General features: G+C 35.2%; 1 long non-coding RNA gene across 1 annotated transcript; it reads left to right on the top strand.

The window, feature by feature from the left end:
* The first annotated feature begins 8,663 nt into the window (after positions 1 to 8,663).
* Positions 8,664 to 9,796, top strand: LOC146956757 (uncharacterized). The gene is made up of 2 exons (XR_015016614.1): positions 8,664 to 9,657; positions 9,712 to 9,796. It is a non-coding gene; the product is annotated as an uncharacterized LOC146956757 (long non-coding RNA).
* Positions 9,797 to 22,094: the final 12,298 nt, after the last annotated feature.

Below are 22,094 nucleotides of genomic sequence, written 5' to 3'. Positions count from 1 at the left end.
AAATATCTAACCCTTTATATAAAAGGGTCAAGATAACTTGTGTGCTAAGAATACAAGCTTTTTTTTTGAAAGATGCTAAGAATACAAGCTAAGAAGTTAAAAATGGAATGAAAAAAAATAATCTTTGTAATTTAGCTTCTTTAAAAAAAAAAAATCTTTGTATTGAAAAGATAAAATTTGTACTTTAAAAAAAAATTGATTTTCCCATTAAAAAATGAGATACATTGGAATTTTCAAGAGAGATGCGCTTTAAACATAAAGTTCAAATCCTGTAAATGACTATTGGTCCTTGAAATTATAAATGTAAGTCATTCTTTTCAATAATACAAATGAGGAGATACTTTGAAATTTTCAAGAGTATCTATTGTAACGGTTCAAATCGAGTAAATGACAACTGGTCCTCAAAATTATAAATAGGGTTAATTATGTTTTTGGTCCCTACAAAATTGCGACCTTGTAAGTTTAGTCCTTACTTAATTTTAATAGCATTTTTAATCCCTACAAAAAAAAAATTTACTTATAATTTTAGTCCCTGCTAAAATAAATTTTGTTTAATTATCCTTAAACCCTTAAATTTTTTAACGATTCTTTTTATACAAGTTTAGAACACTATGAAAGGTTCATTTACTAAAATCTATCATTTTTTAACATGAAATAAATTAAATATGAATTTTTTAAAACGACAAAAGTTTAAGATACAAGTAACAAAAATATGGACGTAGAAATCAAATTTTTGCGATATTTTTTTCGGAGGACCTTTTAATAACGTTCTTAACACGCCTGTAAAAAATTGTTGAAAAACTTAAGAGTTTAAGCATAAATTAAACAAATTTGGATTGAGTAAGGACTAATATTGAGTGCAGAAATTTTTTGTAGGGATTAAAAATGCTATTAAAATTAAGTAAAGACTAAACGTACAAGGTCGCAATTTTTTAGGGACCAAAAACATAATTAACCCTTATAAATATTAGTCATTCTTTTTAGCAAATAAATGTCGGTCATTTTACTATTTGAATTTTAAAAAAAAGACAAATATATCTTTGAATTTATAACATGTCGTTCTCTAAATTTTTCGAACATGCAAATATATCTTTCAGTTTGTACTAGATTAGTCATTTTAGCCCTTCTATTAAAAGATAGCTGAGATATATTTTCTTGATTTGGTGGAGCTTCATTAATGAGATATAAAATGGTGATGATGTTTTATTTTTAACAAAAAAGGGTGATGATGTTATTCAACATAAATGGTTATCCAATGGATTTCGTAAAGAGGTAGGTTATAGAGCGACACTAAATTTTAGAAAGATTTTTGGATATGGGAGTGTTATATTAAAAGAGAGTTTTAATTGGTTATATTAAGGCAGACTTACATTCATAGGAGGGTTTACACGTGCACAAATTCATACGAGGGTTTGCACGTGCACAATCCCACTTTAAATTAGTGAGACCTATTTAAATTTCAACCATATTGAGAGTGTGTTTTACACGTGCAAGAAATGGATGTCGGTGACACTTCGTCTCTTAGAGTAGATGCTCGTTTAATTGTGTTTGAAGATCACTTAACCACTTTGGAGTAACCTCCACCTCGTTCTACCTAGCTCTTATATTCATTCATATGTTGTGTTCTTTGGCTAACTTGGCAAAAGTGATACATTTTTCATTAGCCTTCAGTTAGAACGAGCATCTTCTGACATGTATCTTCCAATGTTAGGCTATTTCCAATTCTGTATTCCTTTCTTGTCAGAGACCATGAGTCAAAATTGTACATGCTTCTTCCCAATTTATACTTCTCCACATTTCGCAATTCGGTTCTCTATTTAAGGGCAAGAAGAATAGGAAGATTCGTCATGTGCTAGTGGGAACATACTGCACCATCTCAACATGTCTTTCCAGTTTCCACATTTCATGAGAGGCAATTCTATGACTACCATCATCATCATCATTTCTCAAAAGTAAATATAAGAAAAAATGTTCAGTCAGCACCTGATCTGCTGATTGTTGAAGTAAGGGGATATTATTTTATTGATTTTCTTAATTTACAAATTGAATATCCAAAATATAATTTTTGTTACATGAAATATGAATCATCTGAACAAATGAGAAGCTAGTACAAATTGTTATCTTGAGTCTTGCTAGCATCAGCTTCAGAGAACTCTATAAACTGAAAACATTTCAGTGTCAGTATGGCAAAGCACTTATTGTCTTCTGTTCTTGCAAGAAAAATTACAAAATCCAATTGTGGTAGTTGCATTGCATGTTCAATAGTGCAATCATGAAAAAAGGACTTAATAAGTGGATTAACAACACTGAGTTGAATGACAATTTCAACCATTTCCTTGCTCAGGGGCTCCAGTACTTGGGATTGTAACATAATCACTGACCATTCCTAAGACCGGGCATAGCATACAGGTTGTTATACTCATGCCACATTTCATGAGCTTTTCATCAAAAGTACGATTTATACATCTTCAACATATATAGGGAAGGGGGGTAACAATATTATCAAGTTAATCAATGCTTAAATCGTGCTGTTTCTATGCAATTTTCCTGTTGCAGAAAAGATCTTGTCCATGAAGTTAATCAACATGGGTTATTCAGAATTTACAAATGGAAAGGCAGAAGAGTTAACAAAAATTAACTGCAGCAACATCATGGGGAACACTAAACAATCCAAATTTGAACTAAAGTGTGCAAGTAGCATACCTGCATAATTTCGGGTATAAGACAAACCATTACAGCCGCGAGCCTTGACGCAGAGCTTTAAGAACGGTCTCTGACGCTGCTGAAGCAACAAGTGTATTCTAGAGGCAGCAGCGTCGGATAAAGAAACGGCTTGACGTCGCACCAAGAAGTGTATTCTGTAGAAACGGCTTTTGGAAAGATGTCCCAACCTGAAGAAATTGGTCATTCATGGTTTTGTTTCAGAGGGTCTCAAAACACATAAAAGTGCCAAATTTTGGCAAAATTTACTGAATTCATTTTTCAACTTGGAAATATATATGGATGTAAAGATAGAGTTTGAATACGAATAATGAGTCCTGTGATACTCATTCATTATTTTCAAAGCCTTGATCACCATCCAATGAAAAGGCACTTTTATATTGAATGTGTCTCTTTCTTCATTGTTGTCTGTTTCCTCAATCGTGAATCGCAAGAGTTGTGTTTATTTGACCAATCTAGATATCAAGAGGGACATTGATGAATGATGGTCAAACACATATGCATCACATTCATCATGTTGCTTATGTGTTGTAGTACATGACTAGAATTTTACTCAATTCAAACTGTGTAATGGATATTTACTTTTCGCCTGTTTGACACCTACTTTTAGGGAAATGGCGATGGCAACAGCAGAGAAGATAGGTACCGCAGTGCGACGTCAAGCCTGTGTAATGGATATTTACTCTGTTGCCATCTTTTGGATGAACTTGGTGCTAGAACTTGGATGGACTTCTTGCTTCAGGTACCGCGGTCCATCCAAGTTCTAGCACCGCCACATTCCTCATAAGAGAAAAGCCTTGCAAGCTGTAATTAAGTACACCATCTCTCAAATCATGGCTTAAGGACAAGTGAATCAATTGAGGAAAACAAACAGAAATCGTATTCAAGTTCACAAGTTTGTCTTTGCCTTCAAAAAACCCTCCAAATCCAAAGTCTAGGTAACTTAGATGCTTTTGAAATCATATGATAGAACTTTGGCCACATAATTGTGAAGTTGCTTATGTCTACAACCCTCAATATGGATGACACTCACATCATCCAAACAAATCATTAAACACCGCAATGAGTATTTCCAACGTATTTGATGTTAACTCGCAATAAATGGGCCAATCAAAGGAGATGAATTTAAGATAGGATAGTATATTACCAATTGATTCAACAGGAAGATTCAGAATCACAAATACTTGATCAACCACACTAATGTTCACAAACTGTAAGTAAATTATGGAAAGACTTTCAACAACTATATCACTCAATGTGAATGAATATTAACTAAAAAACAAAACTTTATGAGTGAAATTTCAAGAGGGTAATAGCAATACACAGTAATAGAAAAGATTATATGCAAGAAATAGAGAAAAATGGGATTGAAGGAAATGACTAACCAAGGGATATGGAAATGGATCAAACCAAAAGCTAGTGAAAGAGAAGTAGTTTGGGAGGGTCAAGTTTGTTGAGTAACAAGAAAACTCATAGAAAGTGATAGAAAATAAAGGAAAAGGAGAGAAAATGCAGAAGCTAGAATATTGCTTTCTTATTCAATTACTTGAGAATGAAGTCATTACAGGTATTTATAGAATTTCTATTTGATAGACTACACTCTTATAGGATTGCATCCTTGATGTAAAATTTTTGCACATCGTATTTCTATCTACACGTAAGTATATTAGTATAGTCTCCACAGGGACTAGCGTATACCATAAATCATTCAACATCATTTATCATCTCAAGTTTGGTTTAAAAGTTTGTTTGTTTAAAACTATTCTAACTAATTTACGTTAAAATAAATAGAGATGAGATAGGGCATATAACACTTAGGGTTAGAGTTCGTCAACCAAGCGTTACAACTGCATTCTCATGATCACATAAACGGATTCTAGCTTTTTAATCGATATTATCACAATCACTCAACAACATTATTTATGTCTAAATAATGTCGTGAAATCGATTGTATCGTTTAATCGATGATTTCTCAACCTATTCAACGATCCAAAAGCATTAAGTTCTTGATTTCAAAGTGATTAGCAAAACATAAATGTCTAGAATAAAAGTTTTGATAGATTATTATTCTAACCCTAGATTCAAAAGTACCTTTCAATAACATTCCAAATCATAAATAAAACATTAAACACAAGAATAATAACAATATCTAGTAAAATAGCTAGAATCTTATATTAATGATCAAAGAGATTACATGATAGCTTGATTAAGTACCTCTAAACCCACAAGCGTAGATTTAGCTACATATTCTCATAGTAGCCTTGCAAAAGATGGAAAAAAGATGAAGATTTCATGACAAGATTCATGATTTCTCTACAAATCTTGGGAAGAATCTACCTCTAACACTCTTGCTTTGTGTTTCTCTCTCTAGAAATGCCCTATCTCTCTCTAAAAACCAGAAAAAGACTATTATATTCAAGAAGTTCTCCAAAACATGAGAGAAAAGCTATTTATAGGAGGCTGTAAAAGTGCAAACTCGCTTAAGCTAGATGAACTTGCTTAAGCGAGTTACCTTGAAATCCCACGCTGCTCCATTAGATGACTGCCACGCAGCACCTTATCATGTTCAACTCGCTTTGGCGAGATGAACTCGCTTAAAGCGAGTTTGACCTTGAAATCCTGGGACTTTTTGGAGTTTTCTCGCTTCTGACTCACTTCAGGCGTGTTAAAAGCGTGATGATCTGAGAGTTTCTGCCAATTTCTCGCTTTGACGAGTTGAACTCGCTGGTCATTGCTTGTATTTTCCTGCACAAATGGGTAGAATAAGGCACCTAAAGCATAAATGGCATAATTGTATCAAATTGTAGCTTTTCCTTAAGTAACTTGCAAAACAAATCACTAAAGTGGCTAAATTAACATAAGAAGTATATCACTTTTCAACACTTATCAATCCTACTCCATAACAAACTCAGAAGTTAGTTACAACTGTTTTCCTTCCTTAGAACTTGTGATAGCTTGTGTTGCAAGTAATTGTGGCATACTGTGTTCTTCTTCTTTGTTTGCTAGCAAGCTTGATTCTAAGTCCTTGATGTTATGCTTCGATAAGGGTCGTGGGTTTCTCGCTATGCGTTTCATTCTACAAATATTTCAAAGAACAAAATGCCGATGAAAAGTAACATTTGTCGTTTTCTTTTCTTTCTTTTATTTGGAAATATAATTTGTTGTTTAATGGATTAATAATTAATGTATTATAAGGATAATGATGATACAAATTATGAATAATTACTGTTGAAACTCTTTAGGAGAGTTTGTTGCTTATATGGATTTACAAAACCTGAGTGATTAATCTTTATAATTGTGCACAGAAAATACCTTGTGTATACCAAAAAAGAAATTAGAAAAAACGTCCTTATTTTACACTATATTTGAAGCACTGTTTACATTGTAACCTTCCTTGTTAGCTAACAAAATCTTCAAAAGATAAAAACAATTGAGTTCAAGTGGTTAACAAGTTCCCAAAGGACAAATCGTTTGAAAGAACCGGGTTCTATTTATGGTGGAAAATTCATAGCATACTATACTTACTTCACCGGTTAACTCAAATTATCAGGGTCATTCCCCTGAAATATGGAGGGTTGACACAAAAAAAAAAAAAAAAAATTGACCATATGAGAATACTGATAGTGGAATATATATTCCAAATTGTTTAAGTGATTGTCATCGACTCTTGATAGATAAAAGTATAAAAACATTATCACCAATATTATTTTCTGATATCACCTTTTCCTTCAAAACATATCTACCCATTTTTGTAATCAACAATCGAGTTCCATTTCACATGCTTGGAGATTCATCAATGTCCTGCACTGACACACAAACTTTCAATTTTACCATATGATTTGGAAGTCCCAAATGATGCAAATGTATTTAAGAATTCAAGAGTGTGAACATAATCATGTGCATCGTCATATGAGTTCATTTAATATAGAGAATCAAAATTCAAATATGTTCTCTCTTCTTTGGGAATCAATGATAACATGTAAATATTGATCGCACAACAACTAAATTATTCATAGTTAGTATATATGTATATTGAAAATATGAGTGATCGTTCATATTATACAAACTATAAGGATATGCACTTTCAACAATAGACACACGCAATAGGAACACCAAAGTTTTGAATAAACATATCATATGTGTATGTAATGGTGATATCTTCATCATTACTCTCTCCGATACTTCCATCACCAATATATGAGGGTTTTTTTTTTTTTTTTCCATTCCTTAAAATCATACCTTTTTCATTAGTCCATGCATGACTATCTTTTTTTTTTTTTTTTTTTTCCATTCCTTAAAATCATACCTTTTTCATTAGTCCATGCATGACTATCTTTACACGCCTATGATTGTTCTCAAAGTGACCAGGCGCGGATCGGGAAATACTTGTGTGACATTAATGTCACGGTGACATTAAATCTGGACCACACATTGAGTGACATTAGATGTGTTGTGTGGCCCAGATGCAATGGCAATGACAATGTGTGGCCCAGATGCAATGGCACGGTGACATTAATGTCACCAAAGTGCCACCCGGCGCGGATCCATCCAAGGGTCATGTAACGCCCTCCTTTTATTTAATTATTTTTTTTATTAAGTTAGAATCTATTTATGTGATTTATTTATATATATGAGGTGTTAGTATTTTATTATGTGACATTATTCTATTATTTAATAGAATATGAGAATTATTAGTGTAAGTAAAATTGAAGGTTAGAATAGAAATAAGAATAAGTTATTGGGCCTAAATAGATTTAGGAAGAGTGATTAGTATTAGAAATAAGGAAGCTTAGGTTAGAAAGAATTTTTACGTTAAACCGCTTTTTGGAGAAAGAGGAGAAAGTGGAAAACTCAGAGAGAGAACCCTAGGAACGAAGAACGCTGCTTTTGATTTCAGAAAAAACAATCTAAGGTAAGGGTGAGACTATTTTTCACTAATATTAGGTATGTGAATCATTAGATTGCATCTAACATGCTTTATGATGAGTTTGTAAGGGGAGTCTTTATTCACCATAACGGGTTGTATGAACATATGGGTAGTGAAGGGTTTATGTTTTTCTTCCTTATTTTCAAGATCTTACGATGAATTGATGTTAAATTCGTGCTCTAATTTATTGCTATGCTTTTGGGTATGTGATTATCTCTAAATTCATGTTTTAACTGTGTTAAATTTGTGATGTATATTCTGTTGATATGTATCTATTGATGTCCTTAATTTTATTGTATAATTGTTACCGATGGTTTTCTTTATTGATAGACACCAATGCCTTTCCGTGATCTTATATGTGCCAAGATTTGTTATTCATTAAATTGGCTTGAAGTCTAAATCAATTAATTGATATTAAGTGAAACTGAATTGAACCCATGTGATCAAAGACTCTAACTATTTGCTTTAATTTAAATTTGTTGATGAATAAATTAGTAAGCAAAAGATAATTAAAAACTGTGACAAACTATTAATTACTACTTTTTATTCCGAGTACATTATCCGATACCAATGTCCTTCGACTCATTACCTCCTTCTCTGAGTTATTGTTTAAATAAATTGATTGATCTATTATTTATAGTTTAGATTAGAGTAATTATTTGTTAGCATGATTTTAGAAAGACACCGATTTATATAATATATGAGATACATGTCCATGTATGTACAGATATGTATGATTTAGTGTTACACCTTATCTATTTTTATAACCGATTTATCCATTTTATATACGTACACACATGTTAATCCATGAACTGCTATTATATTAGTTTAGAATAATTATTTCTACTCTTTTAAGTATGTGTGAAATAATAAGTCTCAGATGATTAAATTGACGATGTGTAATTGATGAATTATTTGACTAATTGATGAATTATTTGACTATGTGTGATTTAAAGAAAGGTGTTATATAAAGATGTGCTATTTGAAGATGTGTGTTTAAAAATGTCTTATATAAAGATGTGTTATTTGAAGATGTGTGATTTAAAGATGGATATATAAAGATGTGATATTGTTATTTATGTACTATATGTGTTAATTATGATGCTTATGATGATGTGATGTTTAAGATGCTGTTGATTATCATTTGATGCTGTTGTACTATGATGCTGATATGAGATGAATTATTTATATGCTGCATATACTGCTGAGTCTTATTTAAGATGTAAGTGTCGGTCTAAGTCAAGAAGTTATAGGATGTTCATGAAGTTTCTAAGATGTAAGATGTTGAGTCCATGCATACTCATTCAAAGTTGAGGGCTTGATTCCCTGGAGCTTTTGCTCAACCACGACGATGGAGCTTTTGCTCAAACACGACGATGGAGCTTTTGCTCAAACACGACGATGGAGCTTTTGCTCAACCATGACGATGGAGCTTTTGCTCAACCACGACGATGAGGGCTTATGCCCTAAAATGGTACCACATGCATTTGCATTTCATGATGATTCAAGATGGTTTAAGACGTTAAGAGTTGCATAGTCGAGTTTAGATGCATTGTCAAGTCAAGTTGTTAAGTTGTGATGTTTTAACGAATTACTTTGTGATGTTTTAACGAATTACTTTGTGATGTCTTTTAGTATGATGATATGTGACGATGACTGTGACTGCTATTTGATGATATTTTGCTAAGATAAATGATGATGTTTATGTATTTAATTATAGTTGTTAAATTATAAGATGTTTATGTTGTTAAATGTAATTTATGATTTATAAGCTTAATATTATTGTTTGAGAAATCTCACCCCTTCTGCGTATATGTTGCCTCGACCGTGGGTAATGTGCAGGTAATAAAGACTAGTTGTGTTCGTGAGTAGACTCCTCACATCGTGTCTAGGATGCTCTGATACGTAACGGGATGGGGATTTTAATACTATTTTCTGTTCCTTTACGTATTGCTTTTGAAGTTTAAGAATTATTTTTGAACTAAGATTTATGAAACTTTTATGATGAGGTTGAAGTTTAAGAATTATTTTTGAACTAAGATTTATGAGTCTTTTATGATGAGGCCTGCGTGCCAAAGACTTTTATGTTGTTGAACTAATTCCGCTGCGAAGTTTTAAAGATTAAGTTGAATAATTTTGAAGGATAAATATTTATTTATTCAATTTATGATTTTTATGAAATGTGACATTCCGTTTACGATGAATACTCTGATTTATTTACGAAATTTTCACGTTGGGAAAACGGGATGTTACAGGTCACTTGACCCCACTTCTTTAATTATTTTTTAATTAATAATATGATAATTTTATGCTCTGCCCTCACATGAAAATTGTGGTTGACCCCACAAGAAGGCCACTAATGAAAATACATACACAAATTATTACTTTTTATTATTATTAAACATTCACAAATTATTTATGGCGTTCCTCTCAAAATAATTATTTATAGTGTTAAAATATTGCAACTGAATATGAGAGTATTACGTTCAAAAAAGCGATGTCAACGACACCTAAACCTAATATTCCAACTTTCAAGATTGAGAGACACAAGAATGGGGCTTCAATAAAAATTAAAAGGTTTATTAAGGAATAAAAAAATAATACAAAGGAAAAATTAAATCTTTTTACTCCTTTTTTTATATGTTTGCTCCTTTTTCTATGTCTCCCAATTTTAAATTGTTTGATGATATACATTGATTGCAATAATTTGATAGTATTAAAAAATAAAAAAATTTATACTTTTTAAAAAACATGAAGACATATAAAGGGTAATTATAATTCATATATGTTAAGTTGTCTTTGTTTTTTAATATACAATATTCATAATTTTCAATTTTTTTACTTGCATTTATATATTTTATTCATAAATATTTTAGATAAATAATCATGCCCCCACTAGCTAATGAAAGTGACTACGATTCACTCAAACATCAATGACATGAAAATTGTTTCACAAGACATTGCAATGAGCATGTAGACATGTTCGCATTTAATAGATTGGTCATTTTGTGATTGGCTACATTTAACAGACTACTCATATTCCTATAAATTTTACAAGTTATAAACATTTTTTTAGAGGTATAAGTTATAAACATAGATATATACACCTTTGAACAATCAATTTTATTTTTTCAAGAAGAGCAGTTTGTTGGAACAAAATGTGTTTAACAATAAACCTTAAAGAGTTTTGATGATAACAAGGTATTAAAAATTGTAAATTGGATTAGCTAATATTTGTTCAAGTGTACAGGACCATAATTATAAAGTTACATCATCATTGGTTCTGAATGAGCAAATAAAGAGCTATGGAAACAACAAAAATTTGAAGCTTGGACGCTCCTGAAGGCAACTTGCTCCTGAAGAAAAAGCGCTCCTGAAGTCAAGCTGCTCCTGAAGAAATAGCGCTCCTGAAGAATAGTGCTCCTGAAGACAAGAGGTCCAGAAGTCACATCATCAGAAGCTGCATCATCAGAAGCTGCATCATCAGAAGCTGCATCATCAGAAGCTGCCTCATCAGAAGCCATTTCACCAGAAGCTGAATATCAACTGGATTTGCAAAGAATCAAGAATTGAAGAATCATCAATGCAAAAGCTGTCTATTGGATTCGAAAACACAAACAAAGGATTAGTGGAGCTTGCAACGGTCATTTCAAAGGTGTTTGAAGGTGTGTGTTTGCAATTTGGACGAAAGCGTTGACATTGTACTTTGTACGAATTGTACAACCACGTTCTCCACTACTCTGTTTTGTGTCTGCACTTCAAGACAAGAAAACAGCTCCAGAATACGGTCTCGCCTGCATAGATGTTCCTTTGGATAAGGAATGGATTTCAAATTTGTTCTTCATAGGACAACAACCAAATCAGGCAAAAGATCATTGGTGAAAGATCAAGCTTCAACAACGACTCTTTGGTGTGCTGGCAATTTCACAACGTCTCTTTCACACCTCTATATAAAGGAGTGAAGACCTAGAGAATTGGTAATGCAAGAACGCTGAACGAAAGACTCACAAGATTTTCACAAGTACCAAACCTCTGCTGAAATTGTTCTGCATTCACTTAGAATTTCTGTGTCTCAAAGTCATATCTTAGAAATTCTTAAGTCCATTGAGTCTGTATCTGATTTGTATTGTGAGCACCTCTGATTGTATATCAAGTGTTCAACCTTAAACAATTTTCTGTGTAATTTTGTTTAGGTAGGAAGTCTCTTGCAGTTGTGCTTGAGCAGGAAGTCTCTTGATTGTGTTCTTGAGCAAAGGAAGTCTCTTGCTTGTGTGCTTGAGCATTGGAAGTCTCTTGCTTGTGTGCTTGAGCATTTGTAATCAGATATTACTCATAGTGAAATCTCCTTGGAAGTGCAAGGGGGACTGGACTACTTCCGGATTGTGGAAGGAACCAGTATAATTGCTTTGTGTCGTTCTTCTTCTCTCTCTCTGTTTTATTCCGCTGCATTTAGATTCTGATCATCACTTCAGAAGCTGTCTCACTTAGCTTCTGATCAGTGTATTCAGTTATTTAGAGAAACGAAGAATTTTTAAAAAACACAATTCAACCCCCCTTCTTGTGTTTTTCTCACCTTCAATTGGTATCTAGAGCCTTGGTCTGTTGTGTATCACTTAACCGTGCAACAGTCAAAGATCTGAGAAAAACATGACTACTCCCCCTCCTGATGGTGATACTAGCTATAAAAATGTCTCACATGATTATAGTGATAGTAAGAAAACCAGTGTTGGAAAAGTTCCAAAGTTCAATGGAGATGCTGAAGAGTTCTCTTGGTGGAAGACCAATTTTTACAGTTACATCATGAGCCTAGATGAAGAATTGTGGGATATTCTGGAAGACGGCGTTGGTGGTTTAGTCCTTGATGAAGAAGGAGCTGCTGTGGATAGAAAGAAACATACTCCAGAACTGAGGAAACTTTACAAGAAGCATCATATTATCAGAGGAGCTCTTGTCACTGCCATACCCAAAGCAGAATACATGAAGATGAGTGACAAATCCACTGCTAAAGCTATGTTTGCTTCTCTCTGTTCAAATTATGAAGGGAGCAAGAAGGTCAAAGAAGCAAAGGCTCTCCTGCTTGTACATCAGTATGAGTTATTCAAAATGAAGGATGATGAAACTATTGAGGAGATGTACTCAAGGTTTCAAACCTTAGTTTCTGGTCTACAGATTCTAAAGAAGAGCTATGTTGCTTCTGATCATGTAAGCAAGATACTCAGAAGCTTACCTGCCAGATGGAGACCAAAAGTGACTGCCATTGAGGAAGCTAAAGATTTAAACACTTTAAGTGTCGAAGATCTTGTTAGTTCTCTCAAAGTTCATGAGTTAAGTCTTAATGAACATGAGTCTACTAAGAAGAGTAAATCAATAGCTCTTCCATCCAAAGGCAAGTCATCAAAAGCTCTCAAAGTGGTTGAATCTGAAGAGGAAGAACAGTCAAGTTCAGACTCTGAACCAGATGCTGCTGAAATGGCCATGCTCTCAAACAGACTTCAATATCTGGCCAAGAAGAACAGAAAGTTTCTCTCCAGAAGGGGTAACTCCAGAAGCTCAAGGAAAGAAGATCAGAAGGGATGCTTCAACTGTAAGAAGCCAGGTCACTTCATTGCTGAATGCCCTGATCTTCAAAGAGAAAAGTCAAAGGACAAGTCAAAGAGGTCTACCTTCAAACCAAGCAAACTCAAGAAGCAGATTAAGCAGAGTTTAATGGCAACCTGGGATGATTTGGGTAGTGAATCTGGATCTGATAAAGAGGAAGCTGATGAAGATGCAAAGGTAGCTGTTGGGTTGGTAGCAACAGCAACTTCAGAAGCTGGATCAGATTCAGACTCAGAAGATGAAAATGAGGTATATTCCAAAATTCCCAGAGATGAACTTGTTGAGTCACTTAAAGAACTTCTTACACATTTTGAAGTAAGAACCAATGAGTTGAAGGATTTAAAAGAAAAATATGCTGATTTGGTACAACAGCAAAAATCAACTCTATTGGATCTGAAAGCTTCTGAACAGGGACTTAGGGGCTTTGACTTCATGTGTAAAACATATGAAGACCAGCTCAGGTTCTTATGTCAGAAGCTACAAGAAAAGTGTAATGAAAAACCTTTAAGTAATCATGAAATTGCTCTTGAAGACTTCATTATATCTGGCATTGACAGAAGCAGAGTGGCTTCTATGATTTATAGCATTTACAAGAACAATGGCAGAGGAATTGGCTTTCCAGAAGTGAAACTGGAGAAAACCAATCTAAAGTCTTGTTGTGAATGCATCAAGGAAGGTCTGAAAACATTCTTTGTACCAGAAGGGGCTGAGTTGGAAACTGTTGTTCAATCAGAACCTGAAGCTTCTAGTTCTAAGGCTAAGATTACTTCAAAGCCAAAGAACTCTAAGTCAAAGGCTATGATCAAATCTGATTCCAAAACTTCAAAGGTTAGGATCCTGAAAAGATCAGAACCTATTCCTCAGAGTCTGGTGAAACCAAAATCTGGGGTTCTGAAGTCTAAGTTTCAGAAGAAGACAGTTACTGCTTCTGAAGTACCAAAACCTAAGGTGATGGCTAATCAGAAGCAACCCAACTCACAGCACAAGGTACAAGAAGTGAAGAGTAAAGCCTTAAGTACTAACCTTCCAGGACCCATAGAACAATGGGTACCTAAATCTAAAAATGTCAATAATGCAGGTATGTCTAAGAGCAGTGCCAAAGCAAAGATCATGGTACCTAGACAGCGGTTGCTCAAGACACATGACAGGAGACAAGTCCATGTTCCTCAGCCTAACAATGAAAGAGGGAGGAAATGTGAAATTTGGAGGCAACCAGTCAGGCAGGATCATAGGTACAGGAACTATTGGTAATTCCTCTACCTCAATTAATAATGTATGGTTGGTAGATGGTCTTGAACATAACCTTTTGAGCATAAGTCAATTTTGTGATAATGGTTATGATGTGCTTTTTGAAAAACCCAACTGTACAGTAATCAACAAGAAAGACAAATCCATTGTGTTCAAGGGAAAGAGAGTTGACAATGTCTATAAAATCAATTTTTCTGAACTGGCTGATCAGAAGGTGATCTGCCTACTATCAGTGAATGATAAGAAATGGATGTGGCACAGAAGGTTGGGACATGCTAACTGGAGGTTAATCTCTAAGCTTAGTAAGTTACAACTTGTGAAAGGGCTACCAGACATTGACTATCATTCAGATGCACTTTGTGGTGCATGTCAGAGAGGGAAAATTGTGAAATCATCTTTTAAAACCAAAGACATTGTCTCAACCTCAAGACCTTTAGAATTACTCCATATTGATTTATTTGGACCAGTGAGTACTGCATCCTTATATGGAAGTAGATATGGATTAGTCATTGTTGATGATTACAGCAGATGGACTTGGGTGAAATTCATAAAGAGTAAAGATGTTGCGTGTGATGTATTCAGTAGCTTCTGCACTCAAATTCAATCTGAAAAAGAATCAAAAATTTTGAAAGTCAGAAGTGATCATGGTGGAGAATTTGAAAATGAGCCATTTGAAGCTTTTTGTGAAAAACATGGAATTTTCCATGAATTCTCTTCTCCTAGAACACCACAACAAAATGGAGTTGTAGAGAGAAAGAATAGAACTTTACAAGAAATGGCCAGAACCATGATTCATGAAAACAATTTACCAAAACATTTTTGGGCAGAAGCAGTGAATACAGCATGCTATGTTCAAAACAGGATCTATATTAGACCTATTTTGGAGAAAACAGCATATGAACTCTTTAAAGGAAGAAAACCCAGTATCTCTTACTTTCATCAATTTGGATGTACTTGTTACATTCTGAACAACAAGCTCTACCTAAAGAAATTTGATGCCAAGGCCCAAAGAGGAATCTTTTTAGGTTACTCTGAAAGGTCAAAGGCATACAGAGTGTATAATTCAGAAACACTCTGTGTTGAAGAATCTATGCACGTTAAATTTGATGACAAGGAGCTTGAAGATAAAACTTCAAAGCAGGGTGAAAGTTTTGCAGAGATACAGGTTCCTGAAGCTACTCCAGAACCTGATCAGATAGCTGAGTCTGAAGATAGTCCAGAAGCTGAACCCACATCAGAAGCGCAAGATGAAACTGCTTCTGATGAAGCACAAGATGGCTCACATCAAGAAGATCCTCCCAGAAACACATTCAAACACAAGTCTTCACATCCTGAGGAGCTAATCATTGGAAACAAAGATAGTCCAAGAAGAACAAGATCACATTTCAGACAAGAAGAGTCAATGATTGGACTAATCTCAATGATTGAACCTACAACAGTTGATGAAGCACTTTCAGATGATGGATGGATCCTAGCTATGCAAGAAGAGTTGAATCAATTTCAAAGAAATGATGTGTGGGATCTGGTACCCAAACCTCAGCACAAGAACATTATTGGAACAAAATGGGTATTCAGAAACAAGCTGAATGAGCAAGGTGAAGTAACAAGAAACAAAGCCAGACTTGTTGCACAAGGGTATAGTCAACAAGAAGGCATTGATTACACTGAAACGTTTGCTCCAGTTGCAAGATTGGAAGCAATCAGGTTACTTCTTTCCTATGCAGTTAATCATGGCATAATATTATATCAGATGGATGTCAAGAGTGCATTTCTCAATGGTGTCATAGAAGAAGAAGTGTATGTTAAGCAACCTCCTGGATTTGAGGATATTAAATATCCTGACCATGTTTTTAAACTGAAGAAATCACTATATGGCTTGAAACAAGCTCCCAGAGCTTGGTATGATAGACTAAGTAATTTCTTAATCAAAAATGATTTTAAGAGAGGACAGGTTGACACTACACTCTTCAGAAGGACCCTTGGGAAAGATATTCTTGTTGTGCAAATATATGTTGATGATATAATATTTGGTTCTACTAATGCATCTCTTTGCAAGGAATTTTCTGAGTTAATGCAGGATGAATTTGAAATGAGCATGATGGGAGAGCTGAAGTTCTTCCTTGGCATTCAAATCAATCAATGCAAAGATGGAGTCTATGTTCATCAATCAAAGTACACAAAGGAGCTTCTGAAGAAGTTCAAACTTGAAGATTGTAAAGTGATGAACACTCCAATGCATCCTACGTGCAACCTGAGCAAAGAAGATGAAGGAGCTAAAGTAGATCAGAAGCTGTATAGAGGTATGATTGGTTCTTTGTTATACCTCACTGCATCTAGGCCAGATATTTTATTCAGTGTATGCTTGTGTGCAAGATTCCAATCAGATCCTAGAGAATCTCATATGACTGCTGTCAAGAGAATCTTCAGGTATTTGAAGGGAACAACTAATCTTGGACTCCTTTATAGGAAATCCTTAGATTATAAGCTAATTGGATTCTGTGATGCTGATTATGCTGGTGATAGGATTGAAAGAAAATCAACCAGTGGCAATTGTCAATTTCTGGGTGATAATCTTATATCCTGGGCTAGCAAAAGACAAACAACTATTGCTATGTCTACAGCAGAAGCAGAATACATTTCAGCTGCAAGTTGTTGTACACAACTACTTTGGATGAAACATCAGTTGGAAGATTATCAGATAACTGCTAACAGTATTCCCATTTATTGTGATAATACTGCTGCTATTTGTTTGTCTAAAAATCCAATTTTGCATTCAAGAGCTAAGCACATTGAAATCAAACACCATTTTATCAGAGATTATGTTCAAAAAGGAATTTTAGATATACAATTCATTGATACTGAAAATCAATGGGCTGATATATTTACTAAGCCTTTAACTGTTGAAAGATTTGATTTTATAAAGAAAAATTTGAACATGCACTTCGTGTCTGATTAAATGTTTGCTTGCTCCTGAATAGGATTTTAGGTTCTGAAGTTAGTTCAGAAGCAGTAGTCCATCAGAAGCTCTTTATTGAGGTTCTGAGGAAAACTCGCTTCTGATGATGACATCAGCATCTGAAGTCCAGAAGCTGGATTTGTTGCTTCTGAATAGTTGAATAAGTGGAAACGTTGGGAGTTACTTTTTAAAGTAACTTCTGGCCCACTAACCTGGTAGTTACTCTGTGAACTTCTTACGTGGCCTGTATGTGTTGGTGTATAACTAAAAGGGCAATGATGATTTAAAAGCTTTGAAAGTACTTTTCACGCGCCCCCAATTTTGTCATTAATGTTATGTTTGTTTGTCTCTTTTGAATTGCAATCGTTTTACTTTTAACACTTTGTCAATTCACACACTACTCACTCACAACAAACACATTTGCTCTCAAACCGTTTGCGAAGTAAGCGCATTCTCTCAACCTTAGAACCCTAAAATCTTCATCTTCTTCAAATCTTCGTCAATCATCAAATGGCATCATCAAGCTCAAAAGTTTCAGAATCTACTTCAAACAAGCAAAGCGTATCAGAATCTGGGTCCATCTACAAAGAAAAGACTATGGATATTCCATGGGAATCCTTGATAGTCCAAATAGAGTCACCAGTGGATTTTACTTCACTCAAGAAGTACGAAGTAAACATGGAAGGCTTAATAGAAACACAGGAGCTGTCTGAGTATTTCAGAATGCTAAATGGGCCAACATATGTGAATTTGGTCAAGGACTTTTGGTTAAAAGCTGAAGTGTACAATGAAAAGCCTGCAAAAGTTGTAAGCAAACAAGCTGGGTCAAAGAAAGGGAAAATGGTCATGGATATGAATCCTACATCATTTGACAGCTTAGAAATAAGGTCTGAAGTGATGGGCATTCCTATAACCATCACTGAGGAAGTTATAGCTAAAGCTTGTAGAAGGCATGCAGAGGGAAGATTCCAAGAAATAGTCAGGAAGGAAGATGTCCTGCTACAAGGTTACTACAACACTCTTTTGGGTGGGAAGAAGGATGCAAAGCCTTCTGAAATGGAGATTCACAACAGGATGTTGGTGAAATTCAGTAATGATTGCTTCTTTCAAAGAGCAGGAGGATCTGACCAACCCAACAATCAACAGAAGCTAGCAATTTACTTCATGGCTATTTTGGAAAAGATAAACTTCCCAAGATATGTAATGGATCATCTCTGCTGGGCCATAAATGAAAGCACTATCAGAGGAAGAAAACAAGTACCCTATGGAAGATTGCTGTCTGAAATCTTTTATCAAGGAAGGGTGCTGGAGTTCTTAAAAAGGACAAGGAGTGCTTCTGATAGATGTTTCGAAGTCTCTACTGCTGAAAGGACTATCAGTAGCAGGAGCTTATGCTCTATGAAGTTCATCAAAGAAGCCCCTAAAGATGAAAAGTGGTTAGAGATGACAACTGCTGAAACTGAGATAATCAGGGACTTTCCTCCCATCGTTAAGGAAAGTGACTCTGATTTCCTAGTTCAATCAGTAGCTGAGTATGTCCTGGAAGAAGATGCAAGCACTCAGGAGGAAGCTGTTCCTGCTAAAGTAAAGAAGGTAAAGAGTGCCACTGCATCAGAAGCAATTACTGATAAGGGCAAGCAAAAGAAGGATGTCAAAAGAAAGAGGGGGAAAGCTGAAACAGTTTATCACAAGGAAAAACTGGATGAAGCTTTGGATGAAATAGAAAAGGAGGAAGTTGAGCCCAAGCTGAAGAAGAAAAAGGCACCTGTTGATATAAAAAGCTCTATGGTTGAGCTGACTCCTGCCAAGGCCAGAATGGCTAAGGAATTTGCTGCTTTTAAGTTATCAGAGTTACAGGAGAAGAAGAGAATTAGGGCTGCTTCTATTCCCATAAAAAGAAGCAAGGACAGATCAGAGTCAGTCATCACAGAAGAGCATCTGAATAAAGCTCTTGATGGGATAAAGGCAAATGAGCACAAGAAGAAGGCATCTGAACTAACCTTCACTCCAATGGTTGAAGTAACTTCTGATATGGAGAAAGAAGCTGATGGGCAAGCTGTTCAGATGCTAGCTGAATTAAAAAGGAAAGAAGCTCAATACAATTTGGAGAGGGATCAAAGGCTCAAGGCTTCAGGTCTGGAGAATTGTGATGAATTTTTCAAGAAGAAGTCTGAAGAAGTCAAGGAAGTGGCTGTTAAAGCTTCAGAAGCGGTTCTGAAAGCACCTAGTACTATCACTTCTGAAGCTGGCCCTGCAGATCAGGTAATCCAGATTCCAGTCACCTCCATCCCCACTTCACCCTCTTCACCATTAGCACCTGAACCAATAGAAGACACTTCTGTCTTAGACAATCTTGCTCTCCACTACTCAGGTGAGTTACCCATAGACAAAGCCTCAGAAAAAGCCTCTGAAGCAACTCCAGAAGCAGCTGCTTCTGAAAACGTTGTTTCAGAAAACCCCCATCAACAAACACCTGAACCACAAAAACCCACAACACCCCCACAATCACCAACAGCTACCATTGACCCCCAACTCAACACTCAAACATCAACTTCACCACAACAACCACCATCTGAAACTGAATTTCAACCTTTACCTGAACACTCTCCTGAACCAACTCCCATGGATGTTGACATCTCTCTAGTCAATGTTCAAGCCTCAACCTCCACCACACACATTGATTCTGACCAGCCCTCATCTTCTAACACACAAACACACCTTACCATTCCAGTTCCTAACCCTATTCAAGACTTAGAAATCAGTGATTCTGATCTTGAAATCCTTGAACATCCACCCACAAACATCCTGGAATCTGGATATATCAATTCTGAGCTTCTGACAATCCTTAGTCAAGTGCTTAATCTTGTGGATCAACGAAGGACAATTGATCTCACAAGTGCATATGAAGACTCCTGGGCATCACTTCAGAACCGGGCAACTGAGCTAATTGAAAGCTTAAGGGCTAAGTGCATCAGAAGCAAGGAAGCTTCTGTCAGGAAGTTAATGGAGCATCTGAATCAGAGTCTCAGAGTAAGAAGTTCTACACTGCTCCTGGCAAACCAGCCTTTCTTCTTAGAAACGGATTACTTGACCAGAGAAGCAAGGTTGTGTAAGCTTCTGAAGAAACAGATGGCACAGCAGCAGCAAGAAGCTAAGGAAAGGGAACAGGCTCTTCTCCAGAGGCAACAACAGCTTGAAGAACTGTTGCAGAAGAAGATTGAAGAAATGGAGGAGATGAAGAAACAACATCAAACCAACACTTAGTTGCACACCCTTGTGTTTTTCTTTTTGTTTGTTGTTTGTTTTGAATTCCTAGTCCTTGCTTCTGAAACCATTCTGTTTTAATTCTCTTTGCTTCTGAATGTTTACTGATTCTGACTGTTTAGCTGCTTCTGACAATTGAATATACATGATTTTTGCTCTGATTTATTTAGTTCTTTGCTTAGTATACTCTCTCACGTTTGAGTTTTTCTCATATCTTTTTGTCTTTTGTGCTTAGATTTATTTTAATTTTTTTTGATAATGACAAAAGGGGGAGTATATGTGACAAGTATTTAAAGGCTCTGAGCCCCATTAATGGCATTTGAAATTTTTGAAAAACTTCTATCTTTTTACCTTATTGGTATAAGCTATGAATGAACGAAGGAGTATCAAAATTCAAGTAAAGTTAATTGAACCATTCTTCTTATCTATAAGTAAATTCTTTCAATGATTCAATTTTGCTTTTAAGCTCTGATAATAATTATTGCGCGCAAAATGAATTTAATTAACCTGGATAGAACTTAGGGGGAGCTTACAAACCTCACCTTAAAGACTATCAGACTCAGGGGGAGTTTGAGCTTACAAACCTCAGATTCTGATCTTACAAACCTCAGAACCCCAAAGTCAACTTGTTAATTAGATTAACAACAATTGATCAATTTTAAATACTTTTGTTTGTCATCATCAAAAAGGGGGAGATTGTTGGAACAAAATGTGTTTAACAATAAACCTTAAAGAGTTTTGATGATAACAAGGTATTAAAAATTGTAAATTGGATTAGCTAATATTTGTTCAAGTGTACAGGACCATAATTATAAAGTTACATCATCATTGGTTCTGAATGAGCAAATAAAGAGCTATGGAAACAACAAAAATTTGAAGCTTGGACGCTCCTGAAGGCAACTTGCTCCTGAAGAAAAAGCGCTCCTGAAGTCAAGCTGCTCCTGAAGAAATAGCGCTCCTGAAGAATAGTGCTCCTGAAGACAAGAGGTCCAGAAGTCACATCATCAGAAGCTGCATCATCAGAAGCTGCATCATCAGAAGCTGCATCATCAGAAGCTGCCTCATCAGAAGCCATTTCACCAGAAGCTGAATATCAACTGGATTTGCAAAGAATCAAGAATTGAAGAATCATCAATGCAAAAGCTGTCTATTGGATTCGAAAACACAAACAAAGGATTAGTGGAGCTTGCAACGGTCATTTCAAAGGTGTTTGAAGGTGTGTGTTTGCAATTTGGACGAAAGCGTTGACATTGTACTTTGTACGAATTGTACAACCACGTTCTCCACTACTCTGTTTTGTGTCTGCACTTCAAGACAAGAAAACAGCTCCAGAATACGGTCTCGCCTGCATAGATGTTCCTTTGGATAAGGAATGGATTT

Source organism: Medicago sativa, chromosome 1 (genome assembly GCF_051527215.1).
Source record: "Medicago sativa cultivar Bolivia chromosome 1, Bolivia_mono, whole genome shotgun sequence".
Lineage (NCBI taxonomy): Eukaryota > Viridiplantae > Streptophyta > Magnoliopsida > Fabales > Fabaceae > Medicago > Medicago sativa.
This window is presented reverse-complemented; position numbering and strand designations above follow the sequence as displayed.